Source organism: Ursus maritimus, unplaced genomic scaffold, assembly GCF_017311325.1.
Source record: "Ursus maritimus isolate PB19 unplaced genomic scaffold, ASM1731132v1 scaffold_17, whole genome shotgun sequence".
NCBI lineage: Eukaryota > Metazoa > Chordata > Mammalia > Carnivora > Ursidae > Ursus > Ursus maritimus.
Genome location: NW_024424119.1, coordinates 30,916,486 through 30,937,047, shown reverse-complemented (window position 1 = coordinate 30,937,047; position 20,562 = coordinate 30,916,486). Strand labels below are relative to the sequence as shown.

Here is a 20,562-nt window from a genome sequence, read left to right as displayed (position 1 = left end):
CTTTGAAAAAAAGGGTTAAACCTAGGCCACACTGAATTTCTGGTAGTATAGACTTTGGTTCCCGTACCCACTGGGACTTACCTGTGCATGAAGTAAGAAGGCAAACAGGTGTTTGTGGTTCGGAGTATCAGAGTAGTTTACCTAGTCAGGAAAGGAGTTACTGGCTCCAGTGGAATTCCGATTTTGTTAGGTGAAGCAGAAGCCTGAGAACTGTGTTATAGGGACCTGAGACAGGGAAACTGAAGGACTCTAGGAAAATCTGCTTTTTGTTCCTTTTCCTGCTTCTATTCTTGCTAGGATCTGCACCCCACCCCACTCTTCACAAGCCTTGTAATGCAAATACTGTATGTGTTCCTTGTAAAGGACAAGGAGTTAATGATTTCTCTAGTATAGATAACATCTAAGGAAGGACCCAGTGAGAATGACTGGAGGAAGCTCTCATATGAGTATTCCAGACAACTGGAGCTAGACATCTCAATGCCAAGACCTCTGGTTCCAAAAAATAACACCTGGGCCCTTGTCTTTGTTGTAACTGGTAACTGGATGCCTGAGAAGATACATACACCGGACCACCGTCCTCAATAAAACCCCAGGCCCCAGAGACAAGACTCATGTTCCTTTCCTTTCTGGGTTTCCGAGATGTTCCATCTCTATCTGCTCTCTCTCCTCAATAAACCCTGCTCTCACTTGCTGCTAGCTGAAGTTTGATTTCCATCCTTCATGAAGCCAAGCATCCTCTTGGCTGGTCCTGCGGGACCCCTCAGGTTCCCTTGACCTGGCCTGCTGGCATCAGACCCACCTGCTGAAATGTATTGGATGAGATAATGACACTAACTCTGATCTCTCTCCTCTGGCTGCTTTGCTCTTGGTAAGCCTTGCACCCACAGGACCCTGAATGACAAGCAATGGTTCTTCTAGCCTAAAGTTTGTAAACTAGAGTTTCACAGGCTGTATTTCATCAATGGACAAGCTTTGTTTATTTTTGGACAGTACTGTATGCCCTTTGTGGTTAAAAACAAAAACCAACTTAGTTTCCAACATTTAAAATAGGATATTTGAGGGATGCCTGGGCAGCTCAGTTGGTTAAGCATCTGCCTTCAGCTCAGGTCATGGTCCCAGGATCCTGGGATCGAGTCCCACATCAGGCTCCCTGTTCAGTGGGGAGCCTGCTTCTCCCTCTGCCTGCTGCTGCCCCTGCTTGTGCTCTCTCTCTGACAAATAAATAAATAAAATCTTTAAAACAAAAGAGAACAAAACAAAAAATAGGAAATTTGACATAAAAATTCAGATTATCAGCTCCTCTTGAAAATGTTGAAGTTCTAACATGTTCGTATATTCTTATATTCTTGCATGGTCACATTGCCTAGAACTGAGTAGTGCTTCCTCTTCTATTTCTGTTTACTATAATCCCCACTAATATCAGTTCCCTCACACTAGTTGAGTTTCATTTGAGTATCATCACCTGTGTGGTGTACTGTGACAAATCAATCACCGACACTAAATGAACATTTTTGATTGCCTACCCAACACCCATCCCTCCTCCCCTCGCTTTCTTAACAGAACACAACCAGGATTTTATTCAAGTATCCATTTAGCCCCTTTTATTCCCCACGTCTTAGGGGAAGCTAACTTCACTTTCATCTCTAAAGATTGTCTTAATATAAATAGTAAGTCTCATTCCCCAAGCAAAGTCCTGGTCTTAACAATGAACTATTTGATCAGGGTTAATTGCTTGAAATACTACAATTGAAGCAATTTACTTATCTTCTAAATTTTTTGTGTGAGGACTGAAACTGCTGGAAACTTCTTGCCAACCAGCTTGATAATGAAGCCAACACAGAGGTGGGCAGAACTAAAAGAGTCTCAGGGAAATGGTGAGGACACCCCTAACTTCAACCCACACTTCAGAGCGCTAACTTCACCCCTAACTTCATGCTCAGACAAAAATTGAGAAGAGAGCACATCTTTATAGAACCTTTCAGTTCTCATCATGTAGAAAACCATATTCTCCAGCTACTGGTGAGATCTATCTTTTCTGAAAGCCCCAGTCAGCCATCTGACACCTTGAGAATAAGACTTTTTACGTTACCTCTGACGTAGCCTGTCTGATTCAAAGAGGTAGTCTCACCCTAAATATTGGGGAAATGGAATAGACCAAGGCGAGGATAACATTGAACATATTCCCTATTTCTGACAGCCAGCTACCTCCTGTTCAACATCGTAATCCAGAGAAAAAAGGATAGAAACAGAAGTTCGGCCCTCATCAATAGTAGACCAGCCTTTGCTATTCCGGCTTGCGACGGGGCCTTTCTTAACTACACAATTCTGCCACGAGGTGGCAGCAGGTGACATGCTTTCATCCCCAGTTCTCCTAAAGCTTTGGTTGCAGGGTACTGCAGTCTTCTGTCAGGTCTTCAATTTAACTCTTAGAAATCTGGCCAGCTATTTAGGGCGGGCTTAATGCTCTCCTAAAGGACAAGGTTAAGATGCTGTGGATTTTTGTTTACCATTTTGTCTATGCTCCTTACAAATGTTCTGTTGTAAGATCATTGTTATATCTCCGTGCATTCAAATATTCCTAGAACTCTAGATTGGGCTATTTGTGTGCTAAACATAATTACTTTATCTATCCTTACTTTCGGTCAAGTTGTATTTTTTCTAGCCCTACTATCACTTGTTAAATATAAACATATAGGTTCCATGACCCCTGTTCCAGACTTAGTGAATCAGAATCTCCAGAGGAAAATTCCCTGGAAATCCAAGATCTTACTTTTGTTAATTATGCCCTCCCCTTTTGGACAGGTTTGAGGAACACTGCTCTAAGTGATGATATCCAGGTCTGCCTGATTGAGAGCATTCTGCAGAAACCAGCCCACTCCTCTTGTTCTCAGCTTCCCCTCACTCATTGACATTCACCATTGCCACACATATTTCTTCTTCCCCACATCCCTGCCTCCTTCTCCCCAGATCACCAGGTCCACTATGTTATGCCCTCTTCGTATGATTTCTGCGGATCGTGTTTGTGGCTTTAGTCCAGGGAGCCAGGAAGCATGAGAGCTGATATAGTCACAAACTGTCAAAGAAGCCACCCTTCATTTAATGCTCTCCTAAAAAACTACATTGTGTCTGTGGTAGAGTCATAAAATTGATCTTTTACGTTTTTTATGCTATGTTTAGGTTACTAATATTTTTATGATTTTGATTTCCATTATGTTGACAGCACACCACAGCACCCACTGGATGACCAAAGGATAGTGATAACTGGTGCTGGAGGTCCCAAAACTATGAGAGTTCAAAGAATGTCACTTTGTGTTGTACTGTGTGCTATTTATTTATTTGACAGAGAGAGAGACAGCCAGTGAGAGAGGGAACACAAGCAGGGGGAGTGGGAGAGGAAGAAGCAGGCTCCCAGCAGACCAGGGAGCCTGACACAGGGCTCGATCCCAGGACCCGGGGATCACGCCCTGGGCCGAAGGCAGATGCTTAACAACTGAGCCACCCAGGCGCCCCAAGAATGCCACTTTGGAGTCTGGCTAAGAGACACAGAGGTCTGGGCTCCCACCTGACTCCTGCAAATGAACATGGAGTCTTGCTGGAGGGTGGTCCTATTCCCAGCACACAGGCACTCTCTTGATGCTTCGGGTGGCGATTTGTAAAGAGGTCATTTTATTTTACTCCAAAGTTATGGGCTGTGTTTACTCCTGCAGAGGGGAGAATGAGCTCATTTCCCAATTCTTTCAAAAACCCAATGCCATGGACTGAATTGTGTACCCCCCAAACTCATATGTCTCCCCCAATGTGATGGTTATTTGGGGATAGGGCCTATAGAAGGATCAAGGAATCAAAACAGTCTGTAAACTTTACAAACAAAATTCCATTGAGATGTTGATATAGTGCATTCTATTTATAGAATAATTTAGGGAGAAATGAAATGTTCTAATATTTAGTCTTCCCAACCAGAAACACATCATACCTCTCCATTATTTCAAGTCTTCCTTTCTGTTTTAGTAAGATTTCATGGTTTTCTTCTTTTAAGTCTTTCAAGTCGCTTATCAAGTTTATAGCTAGATAGTGCCGAGGTTTTGTTGCTTTCAATAATAAGACTTTTTACATTATATTTTTCCAATTGTTTATAAGTGCTATATAGGACAGCTGTATATTTTTTTTGCACTTGACTTATTATCTTAGAAAACTTTATGTTGAGTCGCCTGGATGTGGGGGAAGGGCAGAGGGTGGAGGACAATCCTAGCATCTGCAAATAAGGATCGTTTTTTTGCTGCCTTTCCAATATGTTGTAGAGTAACCCAGGAAGAAATAAACCTTTCTTTTTTCAAAGCTTCCTGATGGTTGTACTGAGTAGCATCTTGCAATAATGTCTTTCAGAAGTGAACAGGTGACTGACCCACCTAGGTCAACCATCTAAATCATATCTGTCTTTTAAGGTCCAATTCAAGTTTCTATTCCTTTGACTAAGACTTTCCGGATTATGTCCCAGCTCTTGTTGCTCAAACCCATCAGCTCTGACAATGAAGGTAGTGTTAAAACTTGAAATACAATGGAAGGAGGAGGCATCCCTAGAGAAGGCTGGCTGATCAGTATAAAGTTTCCTCCCCAAGTGGTATTATATAGGTGAAGTCACCTATTTCCCACTCCAGGGCAAATACACAAAACTGATTACAATTTTAGGAACTCCTGAGGGTGATCAGGGACTAAATAAAACATTCATTATCCAAACTTACATGCAATGTTATAGCCAAAAAGCTGATTTGTTAATTATTTCAACAAGACCAGACATTTATATTCCTTGTAGCTGGTCTGTGCATAAAACCACATTTATAAATAATCAGAATGCTACTTCGTAATCTGGAATCAAAACGAGCAAGAGTAGAGATATTATTTTAATCTTGATGGGACCTATCAAGAAGAGCCGGCTGAAGTTATGGAATGGCTTCACAATGGAAAATGTGTCTAACTTTCTAGTGCTAACACGAACACCGCGACATCATGAATAGGATGATCCCATTTTCATTTTTAAAATTAAACTGTATCCTATAATCAAAATTTGCTAAGAGACGTAGAACTTAAATGTTCTCACACACACACACAAATAATCATTATCCCAGGCCAGGATAATTGTGCTTGTCCAGTTCAATCCCTCTGAGCACAAATTTGGACAGTCAGGTTTCCAGGCACACTCTCCCTCACCCTTGGAGTTTATAGAAGTCCCAAAAGAATCCACATGAACAGATATCAGGCATCTTCCCCAGAAGGCAGTCAAGAGTGGTGAGCTGGGTCGATGAACTCCGAAGAATCTATATCACACCAAGTTCACAGTACAAATATGGTCTTAATGTCAGCAAAGCAACATCAAGCCTCATGTCCAATATTGTTCATGTGAAGCTTATTTAATTTTCTTTATGTTAAATTTGTATATGTTCTGATTTGTGCAGCTATAGAAGCACAGGCATTTATACCACGAGTATGTTTATACGTGTTTTAACTAACATTATAATAAAAATAGTTTATGTAAGCACGAGGCGGTCCATGAGAAATTTGTTTTCCTTTAGAGAGGGGCCTGTACATTACTTAAGTTTGAAAAATATTATGTATTCATTGTACATGTGCTGTCCTGTGTGGCTCATGATGATTATGTATGTCTAGCTTTTAAATAATTCTGAGATCAGTAAAGAAGAATTCATACCAATATAACAGACATAGTGTATCAATTTAAACCTTCATTGACCCTAACAAACTACACGTATTAAGATGTTACTCACATTGATTCCAATACATTCAGTTATGAATTTCTAGTGCCTGAAGGCATAGCGGCCAATCCAGTTAAAAGCAGGTCTTGGGGTGCCTGGGTGGCTCATTTGGTTAGGCATGGGATGCTTGATCTCAGGGTTGTGAGTTCAAGACCCCTTTTGGGGCCTACTTTAAAAAAAAAAAGGAGGTCTTGCCGCAGAACTATACGTTTCAAATCTTGCCCGTGAGCACCGCTTCCCCACCTCAGAGGAATAATAAGGCTGACTACACTGAAGACAAGTGCAATTATACAGTTTTCTACAGTTGTGAAGTCAACAGAGACTGCCCCAAGCACCTCAGCTCATGTAAAGTCTTCCCGACCGACATCAGCCACATCCCCTCCTGAGACTTCTGGCACTCTGCCAACTCCCCCTTTGTCACTCTCAGAACCTCAGGAGACACTCTGACCTTACACACACACACACACACACACACACACACACACACACACTGACTACTGTGAATTTAAGTCGATGTGTTACCTCTCACAGGTAGCTCTTAGAATTTGAAGCTAGCTTGATCTTTACTGCAGGATGGTGGTATCATTTCCTGTTGAAGAGATTCACAAAGCAGGAGACACGTGATCTCATTTGGAGCAGGTGGGAGGGAATTCGGGCGACATCCCTTCCCTATCTTTTCTACTAAGCATAATCCTGGCTGGTAACATTTTCCCTTCACAATAGATTAAGTCACTATGCTTTCGTTATTGAACCCAAACCTCAAATTACAATTTATGTACCAGCCTAGAAGCTGGATTTATTTGCAGCCTGTAATAGCATAAGGCTTTAAAAGTAATTGGATGCCAGGGTAATAGGCATTTCAAAAGTATAGCGATAAAGATATTGTTCCTTGAACATGTCCGAGCCATGGAGAACGTTTTGACATTGCATCGACATTTCAAATGTCAGTTGACCTTGAAGACTAGTCCCCTCTATGACCTATATAGTATGGTCTCTTTTTGGCTTGTGTGTATTTTTATTAAGCTAATAATGATGTGTGTGGACATTTACCCCTGAGCGATCACCAAGCCTAATTTGATCACGTTATTTGAAATGTGGCCTTAACATGTAGGATAACAGCAGAGATGTGTGGTTTCAAGCCGCTACTAAATGCTAAAGTATCTGAAGAACATCTTGTTTTATATGTATTTTTTTGTTCTTGTGAAGACTGTCCTACTTTTTAAAATGATTGCCAATCAATCCGTCAACTTGTATTAAAAGTTTAAAATGTAAGTCATACCCAGTGACCCAACAATTAGAACACGTAATTCTAATAAGGTATTCTTTTTTTTTTTTTAAGATTTTATTTATTTATTTGACAGAGAGACAGCCAGCGAGAGAGGGAACACAAGCAGGGGGAGTGGGAGAGGAAGAAGCAGGCTCATAGCGGAGGAGCCTGATGTGGGGCTCGATCCCAGAACGCCGGGATCATACCTTGAGCCGAAGGCAGACGCTTAACCGCTGTGCCACCCAGGCGCCCCTCTAATAAGGTATTCTAAAAAATAAATAAAAGCAAATAATTGTTTACATATGACTATACAGAAATGTTTATCACAGCATTATTTGTAATTTCAAAATTTTAGAATCAATCTAAATACATGATGGAATGTCCATAATATAGAATTCTCTCCAGCCATTAACATTGTGATATAGGGCTGCATTTCTTCATATGAAGTACGGTTACAACGTGTTGCTGAATGGAGTACACAGATTACAGGACTATGTGTAGAGCATCCATTTTTATAAGAAACGAGAAACATTTAAACCAAGGTGCTACCAGGTGAGGAGTTACACCTCTTTCTGTTTCCACAGCATTTACCATTCACTCCAATTTCTAAATCAAATGTTTTATTTAGCAGCTATTTACATACAAATAATATGAAAGGGTTTGAATACTGAGCAAGCACAAACCTAGCTATTGAAAGAGAGAGCATTGTTGCCATTGTTAAAAGACTTTCTCTCCTCCTACAACAAGGAGCTGAATAGAGCCTGGCTTACGCTTTGTTAAAAGAAACTGAGACATATTAAAAGCTGTAAGAGTAGGGCACCTGGGTGGTGCAGTGGGTTAAGCATCTGATTCTTGGTTTGGGCTCAGGTCATGATCTCAGGGTCATGAGGTCGAGCCCCTGCTTCTGGCTCTGCACTCAGCACGAGTCTGTTTAAGACTCTCTCTCTCTCCCTCTCCCTCTGCCCCCCAACCTGCACTCTCTCTCTCTTTCTCTCTCTCTCTCAAATAAATAAATAAATCTTTTTAAAAACTGTAAGAGTTTATTTGAGCAAAAATCTATTCCGATCAGGCAGTGTCAAACTGCAAGCAGTTAGGAGTGCTCTACCAAGAAGAGCTGGCAGAAAGATTATTATAGAGAAAAGGAGTAAGCAAAGTAAGGAAATGACTGCTGGGCTGTAGCTCAAAGCCCAGTTGGCTGTTTGTGATCGGTGGCCCTTAGCTTTTTCATTTCCGGAAGCTTGGGGCATTCACAGGCTTAGATTTTGGTCTGCTTAAGTAGACCACCACAGCATGAGAGCCACATCAGTCTAGCGGCCTCCTCACGGAATTGATTTAATAGGTTCGAGGAGAGTCAGAGGTGAGTCCTGGGAAACACATTGCTCATGGCTGTCATTGGGCTGGATGGCAAACCTCCCCAAACAAAACAAGGACCTCAACAAGAACTTCACACTCAACCACACAGTATCCCCCCCGTCCCACTCATTGCTTCTGCCAAAAGAACATTCAGAGCACTTTACTTAATATGACTCTTTTATTGAGCAAGAAGCATGTTGTTCCAGAACAGAGAGACTTCCTAGGGAAGGTGGTTAGGAAGTTCAGCTCTCAGTAGTTACAGCTCAGTTTATGAAGCATGAATGAATGAGTACATCGTTTTCTGTTATGATTGGTTACTGGAAACTTACATTCCATTTCATTGCATATACTCACTTGTTTGTGGCTAACTTGCTAGAAAGCTGTATGGTCATGCTAGGAGGACATGAAGAAATCTCAAGTGTTGTTTAAGGTCAGAGTCAGGAAATCAGGACACCCAGGTGGCTATGATGATTATGCCATAGTATTTGGTGATGAGGAAAACCTTTCTCAAAGGCAACACCAACAAGAATTTATGCAAAGGAAGACAGAAAATCTCAAAGTGGCCAATCAAGAGTTGAAGACAGATGAACTCCTTTATATCATAATTTATATGAAGAAAAGAAAAAGTTAAGCACTAATCAAACTACTTTTGATACTTTTTTTACAAAGAAATTAAATATTTAATTCTCAATGTTTCTGACATCTACATTACAGTGCACTAAATAAATATTAGTTTGTGTTTTTCATTTCCCCATACATTCCCAACCAATGGTAAGACAGTTTTTAAAGTTTTGGCAAATTTTTTTAAAAGATTTTATTTATTTATTTGACAGAGAGAGAGCACAAGCAGGGGGAGTGATAGGCAGAGGGAGAGGGAGAAGGAGGCTCCCTGCCGAGCAAGGAGCCCGATGTGGGGCTCGATTCCAGGACCCTGAGATCATGACCTGAGCCGCAGGCAGACACTTAACCGACTGAGCCACCCAGGCGCCCCTTGGCAAAAATGTTCAAGGTCATGAAACAATCATAACTTTTCTGATTATTAAATTTAGTTCCGTGTGGCTCCCACTTGCACAAACGTTCTTGTAGTCCGGCACTTTTGCGCGAAGTGAGGACTGCCTGTACTTGAGAAGAGTTTTGTCATGCCCAGCTATCTGAACAACAGTTCGCTGGATATAAAATTCGGGATTCTAACTTTTCTTCCTTTAATCATTTGAAATCCTACTGCATTGTCTGATTGCTTCCATGATTGCTGTTGAAAAATCCCATGGCAATCTGATATTTGTCCCTTTGTATAAGATCCGTTCATCCCTATGAGCTTTTAGAATTTTTCTTTGCCTTTTATATTCTTCTTAAATGTCCCTAAAATATATTATATTGTGGGGTTTTACTTACCTCTTCTCTTTGACATGCCTTTTCATCTTTTTTTTTATTTCAAAAATTTATCTTTAAAAAAAATTTATCTTTTATTTTTTTCAATATATTCTCCTTTCTTGTTTTTTTCCCTCTCTGTCTTTCTGGAACTCTTACTTCTAACCTCTGTATCTTTCAGCTTCTCTTTTATATTGTCCTTTCTTACTTCTTTCTGGAAAACTCTTCAATCTGGTCTTCCTCAACTTTATCCATTCTGCTATTTCACCTATTTTTTTGTATCTAATATTTCTCTCTAATTCTTTTTTTTTTTTTTACATTTTCTTGTTATTTGATATTATTAACATCCTGTCTTATCTCTTTTAGTATGTTTATTCTACTTAAAAATTACTGGTCTATTTGTTCTATTACCTTGTGATGGAATTTATAACCTAGTATGTTGTCTTTCTTTTGAAATAGTTCTTCTTCTCAAATGTCATGTTATTTTGGCCAGTGGGCTTACATTTGCCTACACACATATAAGGCAATATATTAGGAGGAAGGCCAGCCCTCATGTCAGCTCCTGGTTATGATGAATGAGGCCTTAAGTGGAGACACCAGGAACCAAAAAAACAAAAAACAAACACACAAACAAACAAACAAACAAAACTAAGTTAATCACACTCACTTTTCAAAATAATTTCTCAGGTCAAGACTTCAATTTTTCCTTCCAGGGAGAACATTTGGGAGTGATACTTCCAAAAATGTTGCTCACCAGTCCTGGAGTTTGGAAGGGGAAGGGTGAGAAAGTTATTGCCCAGAGCGAGTCAATCCTATCTATTTCCTTAACTCCTTATACACATAAGACTCCAGCCCTACTGTGTGATATCGACATCTGGGCCTGAGCTCTGAGTTATCGCAGGTAGAGGCACAAGGCAGGTTGTCTCAAAGTGATGGGAGAGGCAAGGACAGGATTCCCACAGCTTTTGTGCTACTTCATCCTCCCACCGCAATGCCTGGCTACCTCCTGTGCCTAGTTCCAAGTCCTCACTCCCCACACACACGCCAGGAAAAGCCAGCCTCCCATCCCACCACAGGTGCTTCTCTAGTTCTTGCTGCCTCCAGGATTGTTCTCAGCGGAGGGAGCCAGCAGAGCCAACCAGTGCCCTGGCTGGAACCACAGCAGAACCTACGCCTAGCCCACCTCCACTCTCGCCTCCTTCCAGCTGCTTTCCATTCTCCAACATTCAGTTGCTCTTAGCTCCTCGCTCACTCCTCCGTTTACTGACATTGCCTCTTCTCCAGTCTGGCTTCTGCCCTCAACTCCCCACTGAGAAACTGCTGTCTGTAGCATCTCAATAGACTCCAGCCTTGTTGCTCAGCCATGTGGTGTCCTCATCTCTAACACTTTGACACAACTGATTAATCCCTTCTTGAAGAACTTTCTCTTGGTTTCTATGATACCATCACAATGGCCCACTTTTCTTCCTGCCTCACAGACTCATTCTTTTCAGGCTCACTTGCTCGCTTCCTCCACCACGGCCCATCCCTAAATGCTCGAGGGCCCTAAGCACTCAGCCGGCTATAAAGGGTAGATAGTGAAGGGCCCTTCCAGTAACTGTCATTCACTTTATAGCAATTAGAGTGATCTGTTATTATTTATTTATTTATTTTAAAGAGAAGGAGAATGTGCATGCGGTTGGGGGGGGAAGTGGCAGAGAGAGAGGGAGAGAGAGAATCTTAAGCGGGCTCCAAGCTCAACACAGAGCCCGAAGTGGGGCTCGATCTCACGACCCTGAGATCATGACCTGAGCCAAAATCAAGAGTGGGATTCTTAACCAACTGAGCTACCCAGGTGCCCCTAGAGTGATCTTTTAAAAACACAAACTGAATAATGCTACCTCCTGGCTTTCCTTTGCACTTGGAATAAAATGTAATCTACGGTTTATAAGATTTGCACAGTCTGATCACTTTCCCACCTATTCATGAGGCTCCAACTCTGTTGAGGCTCAGAACTTTCTTATTTTAATCACTGCTATCTCTCTGGAACTTAAACAGTAGTGCCTGGCAAATAATAGGCACTTGTAGTAGGCTGGATAATGGCCCCCAAGGATGGCCACATCCTAATCCCTGGAACCTATAAATATGCTACTTTATATGGCAAAGATGTAATTAACCTAAGGATCTTGAGATGGGGAGATCTGAATTTTTGTGTGCCCTGCAAATTCATATGTTGAAATCCTAACCCCGAAGGTGATGATATTAGGAGGTGGGGCCTTTGGGAGGTGATTAGGTCATGAGGGTAGAACCCTTACAGTTGGGATTAGTGCCCTTATCAAAGAGATGGCAGAGAGCTGGCTTGCCCCTCTGCCATCCGAGGTTACAGTGAGAAGATGGCCAACAATGAGGAAGCTGGCCCTCAGCAGACACCAAATTTGCTAGCACCATGATGTTGGACTTCCCAGCCTCCAGAACTGTCAGAAATAAATGTTTGTTGTCTATAAGCCATTAGTCTATGGCATTTTGTTACAACAAACCCAACGGACCGAAATAGGAAGATTATCCTGGATCACCCAGGTGAGCCCTGAACGTAATCACAAGGGTCCTTAATAAGAGGGAGGCAGGAAGGTTAAAGGAAGAAGAAAATGATGGGATGACGGAAGAAGGGGAAGAAAAGGTGCTGTGAAGCAGGGCCATGAGCCGAGAAAGTGGGCAGCCTCCAGAACCTGGAAAAGATGAGGAAGCAGATTCTTCCTTAAAACCCCCAGAAATAATCAGCTCTGCTGACATCTTGATTTCAGTCCATAAGGCAGACTTCCGACCTTCAGAATTATAAGAGAATACATTTGTGTTGTTTTAGGTTTGTGGTAATTTGTTACAACAGCAATAGGAAACTAATACAGCACTCAAAGAATCAGTTGGAGGATTGAATGAATTTAAAATTTCATTATTTTATATGTATGTCCAAATACGGTATCTTTGAGCCACCCTTCCCCAAAGCAGAAACAGTCCCAGTGGAAATATCCCCCGGTTATTTTGGGGACTGATTTCCAAACTGAAGTTGCTTATATGCCCTCAATAGTGGAAAGCAATGAGGGAAATGGTGGAGACCTGACTTCCCTGCAAATCATCTATTTCTGACTCTAATCAGAGAGTCTCTTCCCCATTCAGCGGGTAGGATGAGACACACGCCATCCTGTTCCCTTTAGTTTTTCCTTGTCTTTGTTCACCCTGCCTCCGACCCAAATGTTCTATAGTTCCCAAATAAAAGCCTCAGCATTGCAATGAACGCAAATACACAATGGTGGGAAATTGCAGTGAGGTCTCTGCTGGCCTCAAACAGCCAAAGCGTCCTGTTACACACCACACACACACACACACACACACACACACCACAAAATGAGAGAGATGGGAACACATAGAGATATTAATAATTATTTAATTTGACTTAGATTTTGATTTTTACTTTCAGGAAATTTTGATTTTCTTTTTATTTGACTGCATTTGTAAATTTTTCACAATGAGCATAAGCTATTTTATAAAATAAGTAAACTTTAAAACAGAAACTATATCAATTAGGTATAACCTATTTTTAGAATCACTGTGGGGTTGGAGTGCCTGGGTGACTCAGTCGGTTAAACATCTGACTCCTGATTGCAGCTCAGGTCATGATCTCAGGGTTGTGAGATCAAGCTCCATTTTGAGCCCCCTGCCGGGTGTGGAGCCTGCTTGAGATTCTTTCTCTCCCTCTGCTCCCCCACCTCCCCTCCCTCTCCCTCTGGGGAAAAAAAGAAAGAAAGAAAGAAAGAAAGAAAGAAAGAAAGAAAGAAAGAAAGAAAGAAAGAAAGAGAAAGGAAGGAAGGAAGGAAGGAAGGAAGGAAGGAAGGAAGGAAGAAATCACTGTGGAGTTGCTGCCAAGAGCTTGACAAAAATATGAGAGGATGGGGCGCCTGGGTAGCTCAGTTGTTTAGGCATACGACTCTTGATTTTGGCTCAGGTCATGATCTCAGGGTGGTGAGAACCAGCCCCGAATCAGGCTCCACACTGGGCATGGAGGCTGCTTGGGATTCTCTTTCTCCTTCTTCCTCTGCTCCTCCCCACACTCCCTGCCCAGCTCTCTCTCTTTAAAAAAAAAAAAAAGAGAGAGAAGAATGTGAATTGCTAGGACTGCAACGAAGAGTCTTAATACAATCAGGTGATGGAAGTTAGTTACTAATGCAAATTAGGCAACCAAACTTGTTCTCAGAGGCCTGGGTGAGCGAATTCCCGATTGTGACTATATCAGACTGGTTGGCGTATCGGTCAGATACACATCTGATTCCTATTCCTGAGTTTTTGACCCAGTATCTCCAGCTTCCCTGAGAAGTTAAAACAACTCTCCTTAGGTGGGTGATGTTTCAATCCTGGGAAGATTTATAATTAAGTACAGAGAAAATTGATTGAATTAAGCACATAGTATTGGGGGCCCTGGGTGGCTCAGTCGGTTAAGCATCTGCCATCACCTCAAGTCCTGATCACAGGATCCTGGATAGAGCCCTGTGTCGGGCTCTCTGCGCTCTCTGCTCAGCGGGGAGTCTGCTTCTCCCTCGACCTCTGTGCGCTCTTTCTCTCTCTCAAACAAATAAATCTTTTTAAAGAAAACACGTAGTGTTAATACTTTGATTTAATTCAGGAAAAGCTGTGTTTGTTTACAATGTTTAAGAGAATCTGGAAGTCAGCCTTATAATTTTAGGCTGAAAGATGGAGGAGAATTTGATTGTAGAAACTGCTTTGAATGTTACAAGATTTTAGAGGTACTCTATATAGAAACGTATTAGATGTTCAAAAGTTGTTTAAATACTTAGTAAGCTTTTGCTTATGAAAGTGTTGAGTTTACTGCCAGGTAACTCAAACGTGGAAGAAAATCAAATACATTTAAATATACTAATGTAATTTCAAATCAATTAATTAAAAAAGGAAAATTGCTTATTTACATATAAAATTATCAGATTTATAAACAGAAAAAACATATTTATAAATTAAACTTACAGAATTGGGATGCCTGGGTGAGTCAGTCAGTTCAATGTCTGCCTTCGACTCAGGTCACGATTCCAGGGTCCTGGGCTCAAGTCCCACCTTGGGCTCCTTGCTTATCGTGGAGCCTGCTTCTCTCTCTGCCTGCTGTTCCCCCTGCTTGTGCTCTCTCTCTCTCTGACAAATAAATAAATAAATAAACAAATAAATAAATAAATAAATAATCTTTTAAAAAAATAAAATAAGCTGGGGCGCCTGGGTGGCACAGCGGTTAAGCGTCTGCCTTCGGCTCAGGGCGTGATCCCGGCGTTATGGGATCGAGCCCCATATCAGGCTCCAAAAAAAAATAAATAAATAAAATAAAATAAAATAAGCTTACAGAGTTAAAAAAAAGTAGATTGTAAGAATTTCCACATTAATATAGTCACTTAATTTTCAATCCATGTAACTGTAGGTATTCCTTAAAAAGCAGAAAAACAATTCCCCCCACATGAAAAGACACAAACTCTCATTATCATAACTACTTATAACAACAATAGAAGAAAACAAAAATTTCAGGTTTAAAAAAATCTGATGATATGTATATTATATTTAAAAAGGAAATTTAAAAAAATGTATGCCAATTAAATAAAAAATTAGTTGGATATCCCTCTAGAAATTTGGATAAATTATTGCTCATGAACTCTGTGTCTAAAATAAAATAAATCGGACATCAGACAGTAAAAATAAGCACAATTTGAAATCAGACTCACAGCAAAAATACCATATTGTATTTCATTAAGCAACTATTGCTTGTAGATACCAAGGATCAACTATAGTTTCCACCTGATTGAGGCTACCTCAAAGGATAATAACACAGGTAGTATCCAGAACTACTTACAACTGGTTCCTTCATTTCTTTATTCATTCGTTTGTTCACTCATTCATTCATTCCAGAAACACCCATTATAGCCAACTGGTGTATGACAGACTGCTCCATGCCCACAAGGAGCTCATTTTCCAGAAAGGTAATCTGCCCTAGGGCAGGCGCCATTGGCCGAGGCCAGGTTTTGGATGGCTTTAACTGTCATGCAAATGAGCTTGACCTTTTGGTCTGGTGGAGTGTTTTAAGCTGGAAAGAAACCTGATCTGGTTTATATTTTTAGAAAATTCACTGGGTTAGCCCTCTGGAGATTTGTTTAGAAGCCAAAGACTACAGAGGCTAAGATTGAATAGGAGACTATTAACAGGTGAGAGATGATGTCTTTATCTAGGCTCTGCTGTCAAAGTCAGGTGAGCAGAGCAAGGAGTCTGACTCTTCATAGATGCACAATGTTAGTTCCAGCTAATCAAAGTTTTACCACAATAAAAATAGATTAGAATGCCTACCTTGGGACTTAACCCCAGAAAGTCTCTCCTTTGGTTTTTTTTTTCTCTTTTGTGAAATGGGAAGAATCGCAGGATTAGGTGACGGTTAGAGGTTACCATGACACAATTTCCAATATTGAGGGTGGTGAGCAATTGGAGATCCTCCTCACAGTGGATGAAGATGGAAACCAAGAGTGTTCAGGTAAATTGTAAGCACTTCTTGGAACAGTCTGCGGTGTATCTGTAATGAAATGTTGATGGTGTTTCGGTAAAATAACAGTTTCAATAAAACTTTTTGTCATGGGGGCGCCTGGGTGGCTCAGTCAGTTAAGCATCTGGCTTTGGCTCCGGTCATGATCCCGCAATCCTGGGATCAAGCCCCACTTCTGCCTCTCTACTCAGTGGGGAGCCTGCTTCTCCCTCTCCTTCCCACTTGTGTTCTCTCTCACTTGCTCTGCTCTCTCTGCCTCTCAAATAAATAAATAAATCTTAAAAAAAAGTTTTTCCTCACAACTCACAAAGTTTCTTTGCTTGAGCAAACTTTAGTCAGGCTCCTGAATCCTCTTCCCCCAGGCCCTTCTATACATTTCCTTGTCAACTCCAGTGTTAGCCAGAACCCTGCTAAATCAGTTTAGCAAGACATCTCACCCTGGATATCTGATCATTGTGGCTTATCTTCAGCAAGAATCCTGTTGAGTACCTTTAGCCAGAATCACCCTTTACACCTAATGCTTCCTTCCCCTTAGTGATTTGCTATACACCAATCCTTATCCTGTTCCTTGGCTATACAGTCCCACCTGCCCACACTATCTTTGGAGTTGAGTCTAATTCCCTTCTGCAGGACCCCATTCAGGGGTCCCTACACCTACCATCATGGCCCACCTTGATGCCTTACCATCTTCAATAACTGCCATTGAATAATTTTTTCTTTAACACATGAAAGAGGATGGATGAGTAAGGATCATATAGACAGATGGAAGCTGTTGTCAGGGTTCTGGTTTCCATATCAAGTGGTGATTTCTTTCTTTCTTTTTTTTTTTTCTAAGATTTTATTTATTTATTTATGAGAGAGAGAGAGAGAGAGAGAGAGGAGGGGCAAAGGGGGAGGGAGAGGGAGAATTTCATGCAGGCTCCACACCCAGGTCGGAGCCTGATGCAGGGCTTGATCTCACCATCCTGAGATCATCTGAGCTGAAATCAAGAGTTGGCCACTTAACCAACTGAGCCACCCAGGCACCCCTCCATGTTGGGTGGTGACTTCAAGGGCATTTCTTCTTCACTTCTTCTTCTTCTTCTTCTTCTTCTTCTTCTCCTTCTCCTTCTCCTTCTCCCTCCTTCTCCTTCTTCTTCTTCTTCTCCTCCTTGATAAATATAAGTCCTTACATAGACACATAATGAGAATTATGATTAATCTCTCTCTGTGACCCCAAAGCCAAGTCTTATAAAAAAAGAAGAAGAAAAGAGAAAACACCCTCCTTAGCACAAGGGAGGGAAGGTAGCTAATGTGGAACAAAGAAGGGAGCTTACCAAATGAAAACCAGAATCTTGGAATCTTGTCTTTCCAAGAATTTTCCCAGTCTTTGCTAGGTTACCACTCCTCCTACCTCTCTCTAGAATCCCTCAATTTATTATCTTTCATAAAATACCTTGATGGCTGTTCAACTTCGTGTTTTAATCTGAAAAACTGGCCTCATGTTCCTCTTGTGTTAGAAAAATACAGTTATTATTAGGGGCGCCTGGGTGGCACAGTGGTTAAGCGTCTGCCTTCGGCTCAGGGCGTGATCCCGGCGTTATGGGATCGAGCCCCACGTCAGGCTCCCCCACTGGGAGCCTGCTTCTTCCTCTCCCACTCCCCCTGCTTGTGTTCCCTCTCTCGCTGGCTGTCTCTATCTCTGTCAAATAAATAAATAAAAATCTTAAAAAAAAAAAAAGAAAAAATAACTAACTTAAAAAAAAAAAGAAAAATACAGTTATTATTACCTATGCATAACGATAATCACATAAAATAATAATAAACACGCTTAAAACTACCATCCAACATGGAAATTAGAGCCTTCCTATATGATTTTAACAAATGGAGTATGAAACAACCTAAAATCATTGTGTATTTCTCTTGCTATTGGATGAAGTTTAATCATATATAATTTTAAAGAGCCAACATCACAATAATAAAACATTTTTAACCTCTCATGTAGAAGAAGTCTGGAAGGAGGAGGTCTGGGACTGGTCCAGGAAATGGGACCAGCTTCCCAAGCTGTTTTCTGTGCCAGATCCAGCTGTCAGCCTAGGCATTCTTTCCTATACTTCCAGACATTCCTAAAGATGGACTTCTTAAGAGCAGGACACACATCTTATTCTTATCTCATTCTCATCCGTCGTGTTGGCACTATGTCAGAACAATTCTTCAATCGATATTGGTTGTAAAATAGAGGATGGACGGATGCCCTGGTGGATGGATGTAAGATTCTAATGGAACTTAATATCTAGTACCAACTATGCTAACATAAGAAAATTACGTAAGCATTTATTGGCTTTACTGCCTTATCTTGTGACCACTGAACAGACCTTTTAGAGTAGGTGTCTGCAAACGAGATAGTAAATATTTGAGGCTTTGTGAGTCATAAGGTCTCCATCACAACTGTTCAACTCACTATAGCAGCCATAGACACATATAAATGAATGACCATGCACCAGTAACACTGAAATTTGGATTTCATATAATTTTCACATGTACCAAAATATTCTTCTTTTTATTTTTTAACCATTCAGTATTATAAAAGCCATTCTTGGGGCGCCCGGGTGGCTCAGTTGGTTAACAGAGTCCTGGGATCGAGCCCCGAGTCGGGCTCCCTGCTCCTCGAGGGAGCTGCTTCTCCCTCTCCCTCTGCCTGCCACTCCCCCTGCTTGTGCTCCCTCTCTGTCAAATAAATAAATAAAATCTTTAAAAAAAGAAAAACAAAAAACCATTCTTAGTTCGTAGGCCACACAAAAACAGGCAGTGAGCTGTAGTTTGCTAACCCCTGGCCTAGAAAGGCAAGCTGACCCAGAATTAGAAGTGCTGAGAAAGGCAATAAAACCATGAGGTGGAAACCCTAGGAAGCCAGAGTGGAATCTAGCTGGCTTTCATTTTCCTTTGGCTTCCGTTTTCCCTCCCCAGGCTCATTCCACATCGCTTCCCTGGGCTCCTCAGCACTTGTTTTCAACCAATGTGCCCATTTTCTCATACCCCCAGTGTTACACCATTCAGAACAATATTTGCTTAAAATAGGATTCTGGAAGACTGAAGAACATTTGAGACCCAAAGTAATAGCTTTCTAATGCAGGGCTTTCATGCATTGAGAGATGTCATTTCATTAATATGAATAAATCTCTATGTGCTCCCTTGATGAAATATCATGCTGGCTTCTATTCCTCTCACCAAAGAAACATGCTTCTGCTTGGATGACTTGGGGCAGCCCTGAAGGCAGGAACAGATGTACATACCTATGCTGGAATGAGTAGTGACGACCTATCTGAGGGGAAAAAATATTCTGCAGGTCTCCTGTGGAGACTGAATTGCCTTGAGACCTCACTGCTCTTTTTTAGAAGTGGATAGATTTTAGGTAGTTTCATTCATGGTATGTGAATAAAATAAAGGTTATAATGTATGACAGATCACATCACCACTTAAATGAGCATTTATTATATACTTAGTGAATACTTGGCATTTTGATAATGAGCAGTAAGTTATCTCCTTCAGCTCTCACCTAGTTATTTTTGGATCTCTTATTAAACCTCTGTGGCCTGTTAACTAAATAATTTCTGAGAGACAAAGCTCAGAAATGACATCTCTCAACGCATAAAAGCCCTTCATTAGTAATGAGAGCCACTTTTCAGACATCTCTTTTCGTGAGTCTCTTCTCCCTTTGCTCAGCTCTCTCTCCTAGACATTCTGTGCAAAATTTTCAACCTTCTCATGTACAGGGAGTCTGGAAGTAGGCGGTCTCATTCTTACCTCATTCTCATCTGTGGTGTTGGCACGACGTCAGAACAATTCTTCAATAAATATCCGCCAAAATGAAGGGTTGGGAATGGGTTTTGAACCACGGAAGCCACCCCCGGGAGACTGACAGGTAAGTGGAAAGAACCACAAACCTAACACCCATGCCTGGCTAGGTGACCTGGTTAAACCAAACCTTTCTGATTTTTAAAATAAATGTTTACATTGCTGGCTTTTGGAATCAGGAAGGGTTTGCACTTCTCAATTATCTTCTCAAATCTTTCGTAGTTTGCAAATTGGGGATGATAATCTATAATGTCCAGGAGTGAAGTGAGATCTAGAGGAACGTTCATGAGGCGCCTGGCATAAGGTAGGGTGCGGTGGGGTTTGGGGGCGGAAGTGGTGTCGGCTATTATTTTTATTATGGGCAAAACCAATTCCCTCCAGCGGAGAACACGCTTGCAGGCCGGCTGGGGCTGTGAAAAGCGCGG

At 41.3% G+C, this 20,562-nt stretch overlaps 2 long non-coding RNA genes across 2 annotated transcripts; both read right to left on the bottom strand.

Annotated features, from left to right (window-relative positions):
* Positions 1-7,268: 7,268 nt before the first annotated feature.
* Positions 7,269-14,809, bottom strand: LOC103678530. Its single transcript, XR_572712.2, has 3 exons — positions 14,761-14,809; positions 10,421-10,512; positions 7,269-7,299 (listed from the first exon to the last, which is right to left on the bottom strand). It is a non-coding gene; the product is annotated as an uncharacterized LOC103678530 (long non-coding RNA).
* Positions 14,810-14,863: 54 nt separating this feature from the next.
* On the bottom strand, positions 14,864-20,226 carry LOC103678529. Its single transcript, XR_572711.2, has 3 exons — positions 20,087-20,226; positions 16,114-16,333; positions 14,864-14,922 (listed from the first exon to the last, which is right to left on the bottom strand). It is a non-coding gene; the product is annotated as an uncharacterized LOC103678529 (long non-coding RNA).
* Positions 20,227-20,562: the final 336 nt, after the last annotated feature.